This window comes from Lepus europaeus, chromosome 10 (genome assembly GCF_033115175.1).
Source record: "Lepus europaeus isolate LE1 chromosome 10, mLepTim1.pri, whole genome shotgun sequence".
NCBI classification, from domain to species: domain Eukaryota; kingdom Metazoa; phylum Chordata; class Mammalia; order Lagomorpha; family Leporidae; genus Lepus; species Lepus europaeus.
The window spans coordinates 123,019,849-123,035,222 of record NC_084836.1 but is presented as its reverse complement, the minus strand read 5'-3'; the positions used below and the strand labels follow the sequence as shown (position 1 = coordinate 123,035,222).

Here is a 15,374-nt window from a genome sequence, read left to right as displayed (position 1 = left end):
GTCAAAAAAAAAAAAAAAAAAAAAAAAAAAGAAACTTCTGGCTCCTGGTTTCACATCAGCCCAGTTCTGCCACGGCAGCCATTTGGATAGGTGTACGGAAGATTTCTGTCTCTTTAACTCTGCCTTTTGAATAAGTCTTGAACTCTTCCCCTCAAACACCATAATCCCTAGACACAAAGTCGGTAACTACAGAGTGGCAGGATGAGAAATTGCTACTTTAAATTTCAAAAATATTAGTAAAATGCTAGTGCATTCACAACTTCCATCATGGAGATGCTAAATCTAATGGAGGAAAACTGTGTGTGGGCTGGCGCCGCAGCTCACTAGGCTAATCCTCCACCTACAGCGCCGGCACCCCGGATTCTGTCCCGGTCACTCCTCTTCCACTCCAGCTCTCTGCTGTGGTGCAGGAAGGCAGTGGAGGATGGCCCAAGTACGTGGGCCCCGCACCTGCGTGGGAGACCAGGAGGAAGCACCTGGCTCCTGGCTTCAGATCGGCGCAGCTTGCCAGCCGTAGCAGCCATTTGGGGGGTGAACCAATGGAAGGGAAGACCTTTCTCTCTGTCTCTCTTTCTCACTGTCTAACTCTGCCTGTCCAAAAAAAAAAAAAATGTATGTGAAAATAATTATAATTCAGGGCCGGCACCGTGGCTCAATAGGCTAATCCTCCGCTTTGTGGCGCCGGCACACCGGGTTCTAGTCCCGGTCGGGGCGCTGGATTCTATCCCGGTTGCCCCTCTTCCAGGCCAGCTCTCTGCTGTGGCCCGGGAGTGCAGTGGAGGATGGCCCAAGTGCTGGGGCCCTGCACCCCATGGGAAACCAGGAGAAGCACCTGGCTCCTGGCTTCGGATCAGCCACAGCAGCCATTGGAGGGTGAACCAACGGCAAAGGAAGACCTTTCTCTCTGTCTCTCTCACTGTCCACTTTGCCTGTCAAAAAAATAAAAAAGAAAATAATTATAATTCAGATTTTTCGTGAGGTTAAACACTCCACAATCATGTACATTTTGTACTATACATTAACACTTAAATGTGGAAACACCTTAAAAGCCTTGAAAACAACATATGAAGTCTCTCCAAGTCCTATGCATGCTAATTTGCATGTATAATTTGCAAGCTCTGAAATAAAAAAATTAAGATCTCAAAATTAAGTTCACTAAGGCAGTTAGTTATAAAGCTGTGAAGTTTGTATTTCTGCAAGATTTATTTATTTGAAAGGCAGAGCAAGAACGAGAGAGAGAGAGAGAGAGAGAGAGAGAGAGAGAGAGAGAGAGAGATTGTCCACCTGCTACAAATGACCAGAACAGTCAGGGCTGGGCTGTGCTGAAGCCAGGAGCCAGGAACTCCATCCTGGTCTCCCACAAGAGCAGCAGCGGCCCAGTACTTGGGCCATCTTTCAGTCAGGTGCGTTAGCAGGGGGCTGGATTGGAAGCAGAACACCCAGGACTGGAATCGATGCTCTGATACGGGATGCCAGCATCACTTGCTTAACCTGCTGTGCCACAGTGCTGGCCCCAAGCAATCGGTAATTGTAGCTAAGCAGAATATTCAAATCCATTTTGAGCATTACACTATTTTACGTTATTTGATCTGTTGTAGTGCAAAAGTATTTTTTAATTTTACTCCCTTAGGTTATTTTTCTAAGTGCACATTCAAATCATAACTCAGTAATTGTGAACTATTGCTGCCTTTTCCATAGGAAATTAAGATACTATTAAAATATCATTTAAAATTTTGGAATTGGCAACATTTAACAGAACTGAAAAGTACGAAGTATTGTCAACACCTGTTAACAGGGCACAGGTTTCCCGGATGAGATTAACCCACGGCAGCGTACTTCCAAAGGTTCATGGAAAGATGGGATTAAACCATGAATTTATCTTTGTGCAAACAAATGTGAACTCCACGCACACTAGGGTTCTTCAGAAAGTTCGTGGAAAACGTGTGGCTGTCAGACTATTTCCGGGCCAACGTAAGGTCTATTTAGTCTGAGGGTTTAGCTATGGAAGCGCAGAGTTGCAGAGCGAGGGAGGGCGAGCTCGCGGCCGCGGGTTCCCCCCCAAATGGCCGCAAGACCTGGCTGAGCCGGACATCCGGGTCTCCTGCCTTCGCTGGGCTCTCGAACCCGTGCCGCAGGACGCGGGAACGCAGGCCCCTCACTCGTCTCTCACTCACTTGGAGGCAGCCGGGGCGGTGGCTGCGGTGTCTGCAGGCCGGGCCCCGGCTCCGCTCCCGCCTCAGGAAGCCACGGCGGCCATGCACAGCCCAGCGCGGGGCCCGAACCCGGGACCAGGGCGCACGGCCGAGGCTCCAGCGACGGCGGCCTCTGGGCGCGCCCTGGCCCGCGGGCCCATTCCGGAGCCCTCGGGCTCGTCACCCCTGAGACCTCGCGGGGGACACCCGACACCTGGGGTACGCGCACCGGGCCCACCCTCCCGCGGCGGGCACCGGAGCCGGCAGCAGCTCCCTTCCGTCTCTTCCGGTCCGCCCGTCTCGGGCAGGGTCAAGGGTCAACGCCACGCGCGGCGCTCCGGGTGGCAGCCCCATCGCCTCAGGTGCCGCCCCGCGTGCGACCCCTCACGGCACGCGGGGGGCGGGGCCTGGCCGGCCGGCGGTTCTGATTGGACGCACTGCCGACCGACCGCGGCGCTGATTGGGCAGGCGTTTCCCGCGGGCCGCCGACCGCATGAAAACCCCAGGCAGCCCCGGAGGCGCGGTCGCGGCGGCTGGCGGAGGCGGAGCGGTGGCCCGAGTGGAAGCGGAGGCTTCCTCCCGTCACAGGTGGCTGAGGGCTCCCTTCCCCGACCGTGGGGCGCGCGGCTTCCGGCTGGGCCCGCCGGGCTGCGGGCGGGCAGACGCTCCCGCCGGTTGAGGCGGAGCCGTCGTGGGCCGCCGCTGGGCACCGGGCGGCGTCCGTCTGGCCGGGCAGGGGTGGGCCGCGGCGTGGGGCGTGGGGCGTGGGCCGCGGGCGTGGGGCGTGGGCCGCGGGGCTGCCGCTGCGAGTCTGGCCTCCGCTTTGGCCCCGCGTTGGCGGCTGCGGAGGCGCGAGGCGGGGCGGCCCGAGGCGGCGGCCCGGGACCCGCGGAGGCGAATTAGCCGCCGGCCTCCCTGGCCGACTTCGTGGCGCACCAGGCCGCCTCGGGGCGGGCGGCGGGGACCGGCCTGGGACAGGGCCGTGGCGCCGCGGGGTGGGACCGCGGGGGACACCCGCGTCCCACGTCGCTGCCCCGCTTCCCTGCAGCTTCCAGCCTGGGCAGGCAGCGCGGGGCCGCCCGGGTGCTGGAGCCCCTGCCACCCACGAGGGAGGCCCGGAGGGGGCGCCAGGCTCCTGGCCTCGGCCCGGCCCGGCTGTTTCGGCCACTTGGCGAGTGAGCCAGGGGGGTTGGACGATGTCGCCCCAGCAAGACAGGACGTGGGGTTTTGCGTTAACGGCTGTGCTTGCGAAGGAGCGCACGCTTTCTCTGCAGCTGGGGAGAAACGGATGTGTGGCGCTGTTCCTCCTGGGTCGTGGACAGTGCCCACTACAGCTGTTTGATGATGAAAGATAAAGCCTACAGTATTTATAAATTGCTACATCGCACACGTTTTTCTTTTAGAAAACCCATTGTTAAAATCAAGACTTATATTTTGAGAATCTAGGGATTAAAAATATATTTAAAATTAACAAATGTAAGTATATCAGAAACAATCTATAAAAATTGCTTTAAAAGTTTTCTGAAATATCAAAATGGCTTTCAAATTATTATGATAGCCTTAAGTAAAATTATTTTAATCGAATTACTTTTAGCTAAATATTGTTTTATAACAACTTGTTCACGGTTGTAGTGTTTGCCATCTAAATGACATTATAACGATTCCATTTCATGTTCGCACAGTTTATGTGTAGCCCCATATATATGTATGTAACTTAGGCAATCATGTTTTACTTAGTACTTCACAGTGTTCCTTGGTCACCATGTGCAGTTGTTGGAGATACTGTGCACTGGTTTGCTAGTCTTTCCTGAGCCACAAACTGGAAATCATCAAAGAGAAACAAAAACAGGACATTTGGCACTATTAAAAAGTAATAATTATGCAAGAATTAACTGCAGCCTTGCTCAGAGGAAGGCTTTGCCAGCTGATTGGCACATCTTTTACCTAAGTGCTTACGGTTGCTCAAATGCTGTCTTCATCCTGAAACAGTCTGAAATGTGAGAGCCTTCAACCTTGGCATTCACTTCTGCACTTCTGACTACCTCACTTCTCTAAACATTGTTTACTTTTTATATGTTTGAAACATTATATTTAAGCAATAGTGTAGCTAGTTACAGTCCCTCTTTTTTATCAAAGACATAGGCAAGGATGCTCTTTCTCTGGGGCCCAAAGGGTGTGAATTATGAGAGTGAACGCAAATGGTTATAGGACTTGTTAGCTACCATCAGGTACTGGATTCTGAGAGACCAGAAATCCTTATGCTCCACGAGAGAGGAAGAGGGGTAGAGGGGAAATTGCACTACACAGAGCCTATTGTAAGGCCCTGTTGCCTTGTGCTGCGGTGGTGGTGACTGAAAGAGGCTCAACTTTAAGCGGCAGAAGTGGGTTACTTTGATGTAGTCTCAGGATGGTATAATAGCCCTGCCCAGGTACCGTTCTGTGTATTCTTTTTTTTGACAAGCAGAGTGGACAGTGAGACAGAGAGAAAGGTCTTCCTTTTCTTTTGGTTTACCCCCCAATGGCCGCTGTGGCCGGCGTGCTGCAGCCGGCACACTGCGCTGATCCGAAGCCAGGAGCCAGGTGCTTCTCCTCGTCTCCCATGCGGGTGTAGGGTCTGCACTCTCAGGCCACAGCAGAGAGCTGGCCTGGAAGAGGAGCAACCGGGACAGAATCCGGCGCCCTGACCGGGACTAGAATCTAGTGTGCTGGCACTGCAGGTGGAGGATTAGCCTAGTGAGCTGTGGTGCCGGCCTCTGTGTATTCTTTTAATTCATTTTACCCTCTGTTTTAGTTTTTGTTCTCCACCCCCCCCCCACCGCCATGCAAGTCATCCATGTTCCTTTATCCAATATATATATATCCTTCTAAAGTATTCTTAGATATACTCCTATTATCTCTCTAAATATATATATATATAATGCTTTATAGTTTCCCTCCTTCATTCTGCACCCTTTTTTTAAATTTTTTTTATTTTTTTATTTTTTTTTTTTTTGACAGGCAGAGTGGATAGTGAGAGAGAGAGACAGAGAGAAAGGTCTTCCTTTTGCCGTTGGTTCACCCTCCAATGGCCGCCGCGGTAGGCGCGCTGCGGCCGGCGCACCACGCTGATCCGATGGCAGGAGCCAGGTGCTTCTCCTGGTCTCCCATGGGGTGCAGGGCCCAAGGACTTGGGCCATCCTCCACTGCACTCCCTAGCCACAGCAGAGAGCTGGCCTGGAAGAGGGGCAACCGGGACAGGATCGGTGCCCCGACCGGGACTAGAACCCGGTGTGCCGGCGCCGCAAGGCGGAGGATTAGCCTAGTGAGCCGCGGCGCCGGCTTCTGCACCCTTTTTTAAAACTCAGTGTTGTGTTTGATATGCAGCATGTTCTAAGATTCAGACCTTAGACCTCATTTATTACATTGAGCTACTCGGTTGTATTGTGCCACATTTTATCTGTTTGTCTTTCCCCTGACATACTGATCAAAGGAAGTTTTCAATTTTTTTGTTAGGAGCAGTGCTGTAACATCTATGTTCTCTTTATACTTTTGAGTTTCTCCAGACGTGTGAAATTAGAAGTGGAATTACTATGCACATTTTCGATTTTACCAATTGCTGTCAAAGTGCATTTATTTACTCCCAACTGGAAATATTTGCATGACTTACTGTTTTCCATATTTCTGCTGAAACTTGTTAGTACCAAACTGTTTAGTTTTCTTCATATCTGTTGGATAGGGATGGTGGTTATTGTTTGAATTAGCATTTCTGATTACTGTGGAGGCAGCATCTATCCTTTACCAGCCACTTGGCGTTCCTTTTCTAAATGAGTTCTTTTCTTTTTGTTGGATTATTGACTTTTCTCCTTGATTTATAATTTCATAATTCTCAAATTAATCCTTAGTCTTCTGTTGCAATTTTTCTAGTTCAATGTCCTTTTCAGCAAATGCACAAAAACTCAAATCAATTACTTTTTAATCTTTCTTTAAAAAGATTCATTTATTTATTTGAAAGACAAGAGCTAGAGAGGCTGAGATGCAGAGAGAGAGGTCTTCCATTTGCCAGTTCATATTCCAGATGGCTGCAACAGCCGGAACTGTGCCAATACGGAGCCAGGTGCCTCCTCCAGGTCTGCCACGCGGGTGCAGGGGCCCAAGCACTTGGGCCGTCTTCTGCTTTCCCAGGCCATAGCAAAGAGCTGAATTGGAAGTGGAACAGCTGGGACTCGAATCAGTGCCCATAGGGGATGCTGGCACTGCAGGCAGCGGCTTTACCCACTATGCCGCAGAACTGGCCCCAAATCCATTACTTTTTATTATTTGTGCTTTTTAAAAAAGATTTATTTGAAAGTCAGAGTTACCGAGAGGGAGAGAGAGATCCTCCATCTGCTAGTTCACTCCTGAGATGGCTGGAATGGCCAGGGCTGGACCAGGTTAAAGCCAGGAGTTTCTTCTGGGTTTCCCATTTGAGTGGCAGTGGCCCAAGCACTCTGGCCATCATCTGCTGCTTTTCTCAGTCCATTAGCAGAGAGCTGGCTCAGAAGTGGAGCAGCCAGGACTCAAACCTGCATCCATATGGGAAGCCAGCATTGCAGGTGACAGCTTTGTTTTGTCACAGTGCTGGCCCCTATACTTTGTGCTTTTTGTCTTACATCCTTCTCTATTGCAAGATCATTGAGACATACTCCTGGACTTTTTTAAAATGGTTTTTAACCATTTACTTTTTACATTTAGGTAGTAATAATTCATCTAGAATTTAATGGAAGGGGATAGATGTGTAATTTTATTTTTTTTCACATGATGAGTCAATTTTGCCAATACTGTTTATTGACTAAATTACCTTTGTCCCATCTGATTTGCAAAATGATCTTATAGGTGTTCTTTCAATAATGTATTCTTGAATGTGCATTTGGATTCTGTTTTGTTTTATTGATCCATTCTATTTTCCATCCTTGAAACTCCACTGTTTATAGTTATTGTGACTTTATAATCTAATATGTTTAAATATCAAAGAGGGTAGTTCTGAGATTTTTCTAAGGTCAGTAATGAGAACAGCAGTATTCCTTCATATAATTTTTTTAAGGGAAAGGGTTTATTGGGGAACACCCTACAGACCGGAGTGAAGGGGTGGCGAAGGAAAAATAGAAGGAGACTGTAAGAGAGACAGACAGAGAGGAGGGAGAAGCCAAGAGAGCACGTGTGCAGGAACAGGCCCTCCCCCCCCCCCCCCCCAGACAGGCAGAGTGGATAGTGAGAGAGAGACAGAGAGGAAGGTCTTCCTTTTTGCCGTTGGTTCACCCTCCAATGGCCGCTGCGGCCGGCGCACCGTGCTGATCCGAAGCCAGGAGCCAGGCGCTTCTCCTGGTCTCCCATGGGGTGCAGGGCCCAAGCACTTGGGCCATCCTCCACTGCCTTCCCGGGCCATAGCAGAGAGCTTGCCTGGAAGAGGAGCAACCGGGATAGAATCTGGCGCCCCAACTGGGACTAGGACCTGGTGTGCCGGCGCCGCAAGGTGGAGGATTAGCCAGGAACAGGCCCTTTTAAAACTTTGCCTGAGGGCGGGCATGGAAGCAGGAGCAGTGAATCCCATTAGGATTGGGGTGGAGCCTGGCTCAGGTAGCTGGGCTGTGCGGCCACCTGGCTATAACTGTGCCAGTTTCCTAACATTCCCCCCTTTTGTTTTTTTTATAAAGCAGGATTTGTATGGGGTTACATTAGTCCCAAAAGTCCAGGAGGGGTAGAGGGACAATGATCTGTCTTTAGAGCTACTTCCTGCTGACATGGGGTGGTACTCTTTGCTGGCATGGGGTGATGTCTCAGGCCGCTGTCTCCTGGGTGGGGAGCCGAGTATATTCCTGTAGCAGCATTTGGTTGACCGCTTGGTTGTTGAAGGCCTTCGTTTGTTCCATTATAATTTGCTGTAAACACTGTAGTATTAAAGACAGGGTTGAGAATAGTAACCAATGATCCTAAGAGTAGCATTAACAATTTCATAGAGGAGAGGAAATGGGGGGGGGGGGTCCTCTGGACCCTTGTGGGGACAGTTTGATGGATGTGGCTTAAAGCTGGTCCCAGCCAAGACTGGGAGAAAAGGCCACTTAGCTTTTGCAGGTAGCTGGGCTTGTCTGTAGAGAAATTCTGAACAATCATACAACATTAAGTGGGGAAGAGGACCATCAGTACACACAGGTTGGGAGTAGAGCCATTGGTGGTAGAGTAGAGGCTATGGTTACAAAGGAATGAGGCCTAAGTGGGCTAGATACAGAGGACACAGTTGTTATTAGAGAACCTAAGACAGGTGCTAAGCTACAAATAAGTTTTCTGATTGAGAGGCAAATAGAACCTGATAGAAGGGGCTTGATAATCAGGTGGGCTTTAAAGCGTTGTAAATTATGAGGCTCAGACTCATCTATCTCTTCATATAGCCTACATCCTAAGGCAGGTGTGAACCTCCTTGGGAAGGCACCCTGTTGACTTCCATTACCTAGCTGGCCTGGGAGGAGAGCTGGCCAGGTAAAGGCAAGTGGCAACTCCAACAGGAAATACACAGTTCTGCCTGCAGTGTTACTGACCCTATTTGGCTGTCTCCTCAGCAGCAGTGGTCACCTTGGAAGCTGGGCTGAGTGAAGGGCTTTTGAGCTTAGAGCCAATAAGATCTGCAGCTCTGACTTGAAGTCCTTCGATTCCAGGGCAGGTCCATTTCCAGTGATCCAACTCTTGGCTGGCAGAGCTGCCAGGGCTCCTCATAGCTGAGTTCTGCTGAAGCCCAGGCTTGCCACATTGAAAGCCACTGCAGTGGACTGGACTATTGGGTCTCCTTGAGGGCAGATCACTGTGCAGAGCTACATTTAATAGGCCTGCCACCTATCTCTACTTTTCTGATGTCTAGCTTTCTTTTTCTCCTGATTTTTGTTAAAGCAGACCAGAGGAAGCAAGTCAAGGGGGTGCTCAAGTCCCATCTCTAATCTTCAGTGGCCTAAACTAGAAGTCTGTAGTCACAGGCATGTTCTGTAGTAGTTTATGTTGAGGCAGACAATGCCCATGAGGAAAACTATATTTTCACTTTAAAACTTTCTTTCCCTTTGTTTTGAAAGGGAGGTCTTTTCTGTTTACTGTTTACCTCGCTGATGGCGAAGTAAATTTAGCTAAGAAATTATAATTTAAGCTCTTATTTTGGCTATGCTATTACAGAAAAATGTTAGCCATCTCTTTTTTTTAAGGATTTAAAATTAAATTTTGAATCTTGGAGATTCGTCCATATAACTTTTAGGAGTTAACCAAGTTGCTTAAAATCCACTTTCACGGTTTTTATTGAAATTTCTTTGAAGTCTGGAAGTTCAAAAATTATTCGAGGGAAGAATTAATTGTTTTCTAATGATAAGTCCTACCATTAATAAATAGGAATAACTCTGTATTCATGTTATTACAGCCCTTAGTCTATGTTCACCTTCTTAAATATGTTTTTTATTCATTTTATTTGTGTACAAAGTTACTTCAGAAGTTCATGGAAAGTGAGTTATTCTGATACAAGAAAATTTGAAATTCATGCAGTTTTTTATGTAAATGGAACAAATTTCATTTGTTGCATATATACAATTTTAAGAGCATCATGATACTTTCCATTGTAACCTTCTAACCTCACTTCCAACCTTCCTCCACTTTTTAAATTTTTTACAATAACGTACTTTCCGTTTTTTTATAGTCACAAGCTTAACCCTCCACTAAAATAATTCAACAAGTAATAAGTAGAAAAACCACTCCTTCTCAATTGTATAGACAATGTCTATAATAAATCTCAAAATGTCAGTTTTGCTCATATACATTTTTTATTGTATATTAGTTACCACAAGTAGGGAAAACATTTATCTTTTTGGGACTGATTTATTTCACTAAGCATAATGGTCTCTAGATGCATCCATTTTGTTGCAAAAGACAGGATTCCATTCTTTTTTATGACTGAATAGTATTTTGTCATGTGTGTTGTGTGTGTATGTATCACAATTGAGACCAGTGCTGTGGTGCAGGGGGGTTAAGCAGCCACCTGCAGCATTAGCACCTTATCTGGGCCCAGATTTGAGTCCCAGCTGCTCCATTTCCAGTCCAGCTCCCTGCTGATGGCCTGGGGAAGAAGTGGAAGATGGCCCAAGTGCTTGGTCCCCTGCATCCATGTGAGAGACCCAGAAGTTCTTGGTTTTGGATCAGCTCAGCTCCAACGTTGAGGCCATTTAGGGAGTGAACCAGCAGATGGAAGACCTTTCAGTCTGTTTCTTTATGTCTATAACTCTGCATCTCAAGTAAAAAATAAATCTTTATATACATATATTTAATCTCACAATTTCTTGAGCCAGTCATCAGTTGATGGATATCAGGGTTGATCCCATACCTTAGCTATTGTGAGTTAAGTTGCTACAAACATGGGGGTATAGGTAACTCTTTCACATGATGATTTCATTGCCTTTGGGTAAATTCCCAGGAATGGAATAGCTGGGTCATATGGTAGATCTGTTTTCAGATTTCTGAGGAATCTCCGTGCTATCATCCGTAATGGTTGCACTGATTTACATTCCTACCAACAGCGTATGAGGGTACCTTTTCTCCTCACATCCTTGCCAGCATTTGCTACTTTTTTATTATTGGATGATAGCCATTCTAATTGGTGAAGTGAAACCTCATTGTGGTTTTTATTTTCATTTCCCTAATGGCTAGTGATCCTGATCATCTTTTCATGAATCTATTGTCCGTTTGTATTTTATCCTTTGAAAAACACCTTTCATGTCCTTAGCCCATTTCTTAACTGGATTGCTTGTTGAATTTCTTGAGCTCCTTATATCATTTATATTAATTCTTTATCAGATATATAATTTGCAAAAGTTTTCTCCCATTGTTGACTGTTTCCTTTGCTGTACAGAAGCTTCTTAGCTTGGTATAATCACGTTTGTCTATTTTTGCCTTTATTGCCTGTGCTTTTGGGGGTTTTATTCAATAAGTCTTTGCCTAATGCATATATGCATTTTCTAAGTACTCTTGTGTAGTAAATATTCTAGGGGTGGGCATTTAATGTAGTGCTTGAGGCACCACTTGGGATGCCTGCATCCAGGACCTAAGTGCCTGGTTTGATTCCCAGCTCCAGCTTCTGATCCAGCTCCTTGCTAGCGCACACCCTGTGAGACAGCAGATGGTGGCTCCAGTCCTTGAGTCCTTGCCACTCATATGAGTGATCCAGATTGAGTTCTGGGCTCCTAGCTTCAGGCTGTCCCAGCCCTGGTTGTTACAGGTATTTGGGTATCACACTGTCAGAAGATCTCTCTGTGTCTGCCTTTCATTTAAAAATGAAAAAAAAAAAAAAAGAGTCATACTATAAATAGGATACATGCCAAATGAGATTTTTTAAAAATTTTGTTTTCTGATTATTACTGATATAAAGGAACACATTTATGCTGAACTTTACTGGAATATCTGAGGGTCTCTGATAAACAACATCCTATGTTCTGACCAGTTAGAAAACAAAGGGTAACAGAAGTATAACTTTGTAAACCTGCATTGGCTAGGTTAGTGAGTTTGAGTTTAGGTTTTAGCCTAGTGATTTTGTGCTCTAGAATTAATTGGGCGTACTCTCCTCAGCAACAAGCTAATTGAGTGAAGACCTTCCCTGCCCTGGAAGAGAAAATTTACTGATTCCAGAGCAAAAGAATGACAGCAAGGAACTGAATTCCTCACGGGATAGGGACTTCCAGAAAGAGCAAAACTGAATACAAAGTCAAACTTTTCTTGGAGTAAAAGAAGTGTGGTGCTAAGTTGAGCCTAGCACTCTATTCACATCTACCAAATCTAGCAACCCAATATATTCCAGTTTCTCAGAGGTGATGAGAACTAAAGGGATAGAGTCCAAGACTGTACTCAATTCTTATAAAAACTAGGAGTAGGGAAAAAGTGTTTCCCTCTAACATTTCCCAACTTTGTTTGCTTAACCACTAGTCTGTTTTCTAGAGATTTATTTTTATAGTTCTGTATCCCTTTTCATGAGGTCATTACCTACTTTTTTGGCTGTTCTCTTTGGGTTATGGAAGAACCTTAGATCTTGATCCTAGAAAATTCTACTTTGGGTTAGAATAGAATATTAATTCAGGTCTAATGCTATTCTACAAGATAACTTCAGAATTCTCATAGATCAGTTCAGTGCCAAATTTCTGTTATACAAGTTTTAAAGTATTCAAAAAGTTAATAGGGCATACATTGCACTTACTAGCCCTATTTGAATTTTTAAAAATGCCCAGTACTTGGCCCATGGAAGAATAATTTCAGAAAAAAAAGTTACTATTTCTTAGTTGGTATTTCTAAAGATTGATTCAGCAAAGTCTTAGAGGAAAGGGGGCAGGGGAAAAGATCATCTTCATATGACACTCCATTAAGAGCAGCACTTCATTGTTAGTTATCCAGAATCTGACTTGTGTAATTTTAACTGAAATTGAGAAAGTCTTCAGCCAAAGGCTTATTCTTTCATTGCACTTGAAGAAACTTTCTATGAATGTGCTGCTTTCTGGTAGCAGTGCTGCCTTATGTACAGTGGGGAGGGGTTGGCGGTCCCAATGACCGGGTCTTATTTGAGGTGTTTTTCATCCCAATCCATTGCATTCAAAACCCTCAACTTTTGTTTCTTTGAATCCTACACTTCTGGCACTTCAATATGGAATTGTGTGCTTTAATGAGTGACTGCTTAAAGTTTAACTGTGTCCTCCCTCATTGGTGAAATCCTTAACCTTAGTATCTCAGAGTGTGATATTTAGAAGTAGGGTCTTTGCATCCAGCAAAGTTTAAAGGAGGTTGTTAGGGTGGGGTCCTATTCCAGTATGACTGGTGTTTTTATTTTAAAAAGTGTGGACCTAGAAATGTACAGAGAAAACAATGGGATGAATCAAGAGAACACCATGTGACTTAGGAGGCAGAGATGGGAGCTCTGCTTCTATCAGCCCAGGAAGGTTGAGGCCTCCAGAAGCCAGAAAAGGCTAGGAAGGATCCTTCCTCTAGTATCCTCAGGGGAAGAAGGCACTACTCACACCTCGATTTCTGACTTCCAGCCTCTAGAACTGGAGTAGAATCAGTTCCTGTTGTTCTAAAGTAGTCCAATTCATGTTATTTTGTTAAGGCAGCACTAGGAAGTTAATTCAGTGACATGTGGTCCGCATACAACTTGGGAACATTTTGTTGTGTCACAGAAGCTGTGTGTTTTGCTTTTTGTTACGCAAAAACTCAAGAGGAGCTGCTTATGAAGGAAGGCTTATTTCGGCTCCAATTTTGGAGGTTCGTAGTCAAAGATAGGGCCCACCCCACTGACCTGGTATCTGATGAGTGTGGTGGAACAAGTACAGGAGAATCACATGGTAACTAGGAAGGAGATAAAGTCTCTTGTCCATTTTACTCTTTGTATTTTTAAAACTTTCATAAGGATGTTTCACATAGTCCAGAGACAAGACTCGTTGGATATAAAAACCACAAATGGCTTCTGCTCAGTGACGTATCTCTCTGAGATGTTTTTTGAAGAAGAGTTCTTAATTTTAAGGTTGTCCAACTTAGTCTTTTCCTTTATGGTTAGTTCTCTGTCTTGCAGGGTCATAAATGTGTGCAACTATATTATCATCTAGAGACTTGTTTTACCTTCCACATTTTAATTTACAATCCACCTAGAAATAATGCTTTAATGTGGTACAAGATAGAATTCACGCTGTCTTAAGAAAACTTTATCTGAACGGTATAGTTAATTGAAAGGATTATCCTTTCCTTACTGCTTTTGTCTACCTTCATCACAAGTAAGCTATTTTATGTGTGTGTCTGGATTCTCCATCTGTTCCATCTATCTTGGCTAATACCACAGTGACTTTGATGGCAAATCTGATACCCATATGGTTTTACCAGCTTTCTTGTGGTTAGTTTTTGTGGTATATCTTTTCTGTCACTTTATTTTTTAAAGTCATTTTAAGATTTATTTATGGCTGGTGCCGCAGCTCAATAGGCTAATCTTCTGCCTGCGGCGCCGGCACACCGGGTTCTAGTCCCGGTCGGGGCGCCGGATTCTGTCCCGATTGCTCCTCTTCCAGTCCAGCTCTCTGCTGTGGCCCGGGAAGGCAGTGGAGGATGGCCCAAGTGCTTGGGCCCTGCCCCCGCATGGGAGACCAGGAGAAGCACCTGGCTCCTGGCTTCAGATCAGCGCGGTGTGCTGGCCACAGCGCACCAGCCGCAGCGGCCATTGGAGGGTGAACCAACGGAAAAGGAAGACCTTTTTCTCGGTCTCTTATCACTATCCACTCTGCCTGTCAAAAAAAAAAAAAAAAAGATTTATTTATTTGAAAGGTGAAGTTATAGAGGCAGAGTCAGAGAGAGGGGGGAGAGAGGTCTTCCATCTGCAATTCACTCCCCAAATGGCCAGAGTTGGTCTGATCCAAAGCCAGGAGCCTGAAGCTTCTTCAGGTCTCCCTCCCATGCAGGTACGGGGGTCCCAGGACTTGTGCCATCTTCCACTGCTTTCCCAGGTGCATTAGCAGGGACTAGATTGGAAGTAGAACAGCCAGGATGGGATGTGGTACTGCAGGCCGGGGCTTTAACTCGCTGTACCACAGCCACAGTCCTTTTATCTCTTTATTGTACATGATTTTATGTCCTTTAAGGTACATCTCTTTTTTTTTTTCAAAAAATTTATTTTTTTCAGTTAATATAAAGATCTCATATAGTTAATAGATACTTCTAAGAATATAATCTTATATGTATGTTTTTGGACTTACTCAATAATCTGATTTTTAATTGGAATTGTAGGGGGATGCAAAATTTATTTTTTTAGGAGTTTGTTCAGGTTGGTCTGAGAATTAAATTGACATAAAACAGATTAATGGGAGAAAAACATAAATTGGAGACCTCATAAGAAAATGAAGGCCCAAAGCAGTTAATCACTTACATGCTAAATATGTGAAATATAAGGCAATACTCCCACTTTTCAGAAGTGGTATAATCAGAATGATCTTCTTAGACCTTCTACTTTTAAAGTGCTTTTTAATTAAAAGTAATAAGTATTCCAAAACAGCATATTTTTCAGTGACATATTCTTAACTCCTTTAGAGTATTTAGTATATTTTAATTCAATGTAATTACTGATATTTAAATTTGAATCTACCACCACCTCATTTTGTGACTTCTGTTTGCCCCACCTATCCCACCTTT

The 15,374-nt window shown here is 45.4% G+C and overlaps 1 protein-coding gene across 1 annotated transcript in view; it reads left to right on the top strand.

Annotated features, from left to right (window-relative positions):
- Nucleotides 1–2,733: 2,733 nt before the first annotated feature.
- Nucleotides 2,734–15,374, top strand: part of SYCP2 (synaptonemal complex protein 2) — a 70,539-nt gene continuing 57,898 nt past the window's right edge. The window contains exon 1 of the mRNA XM_062202415.1: nt 2,734–2,780. The gene's annotated coding sequence lies outside the window, so the exon portion shown is untranslated. The remainder of the gene's footprint in view (nt 2,781–15,374) is intronic.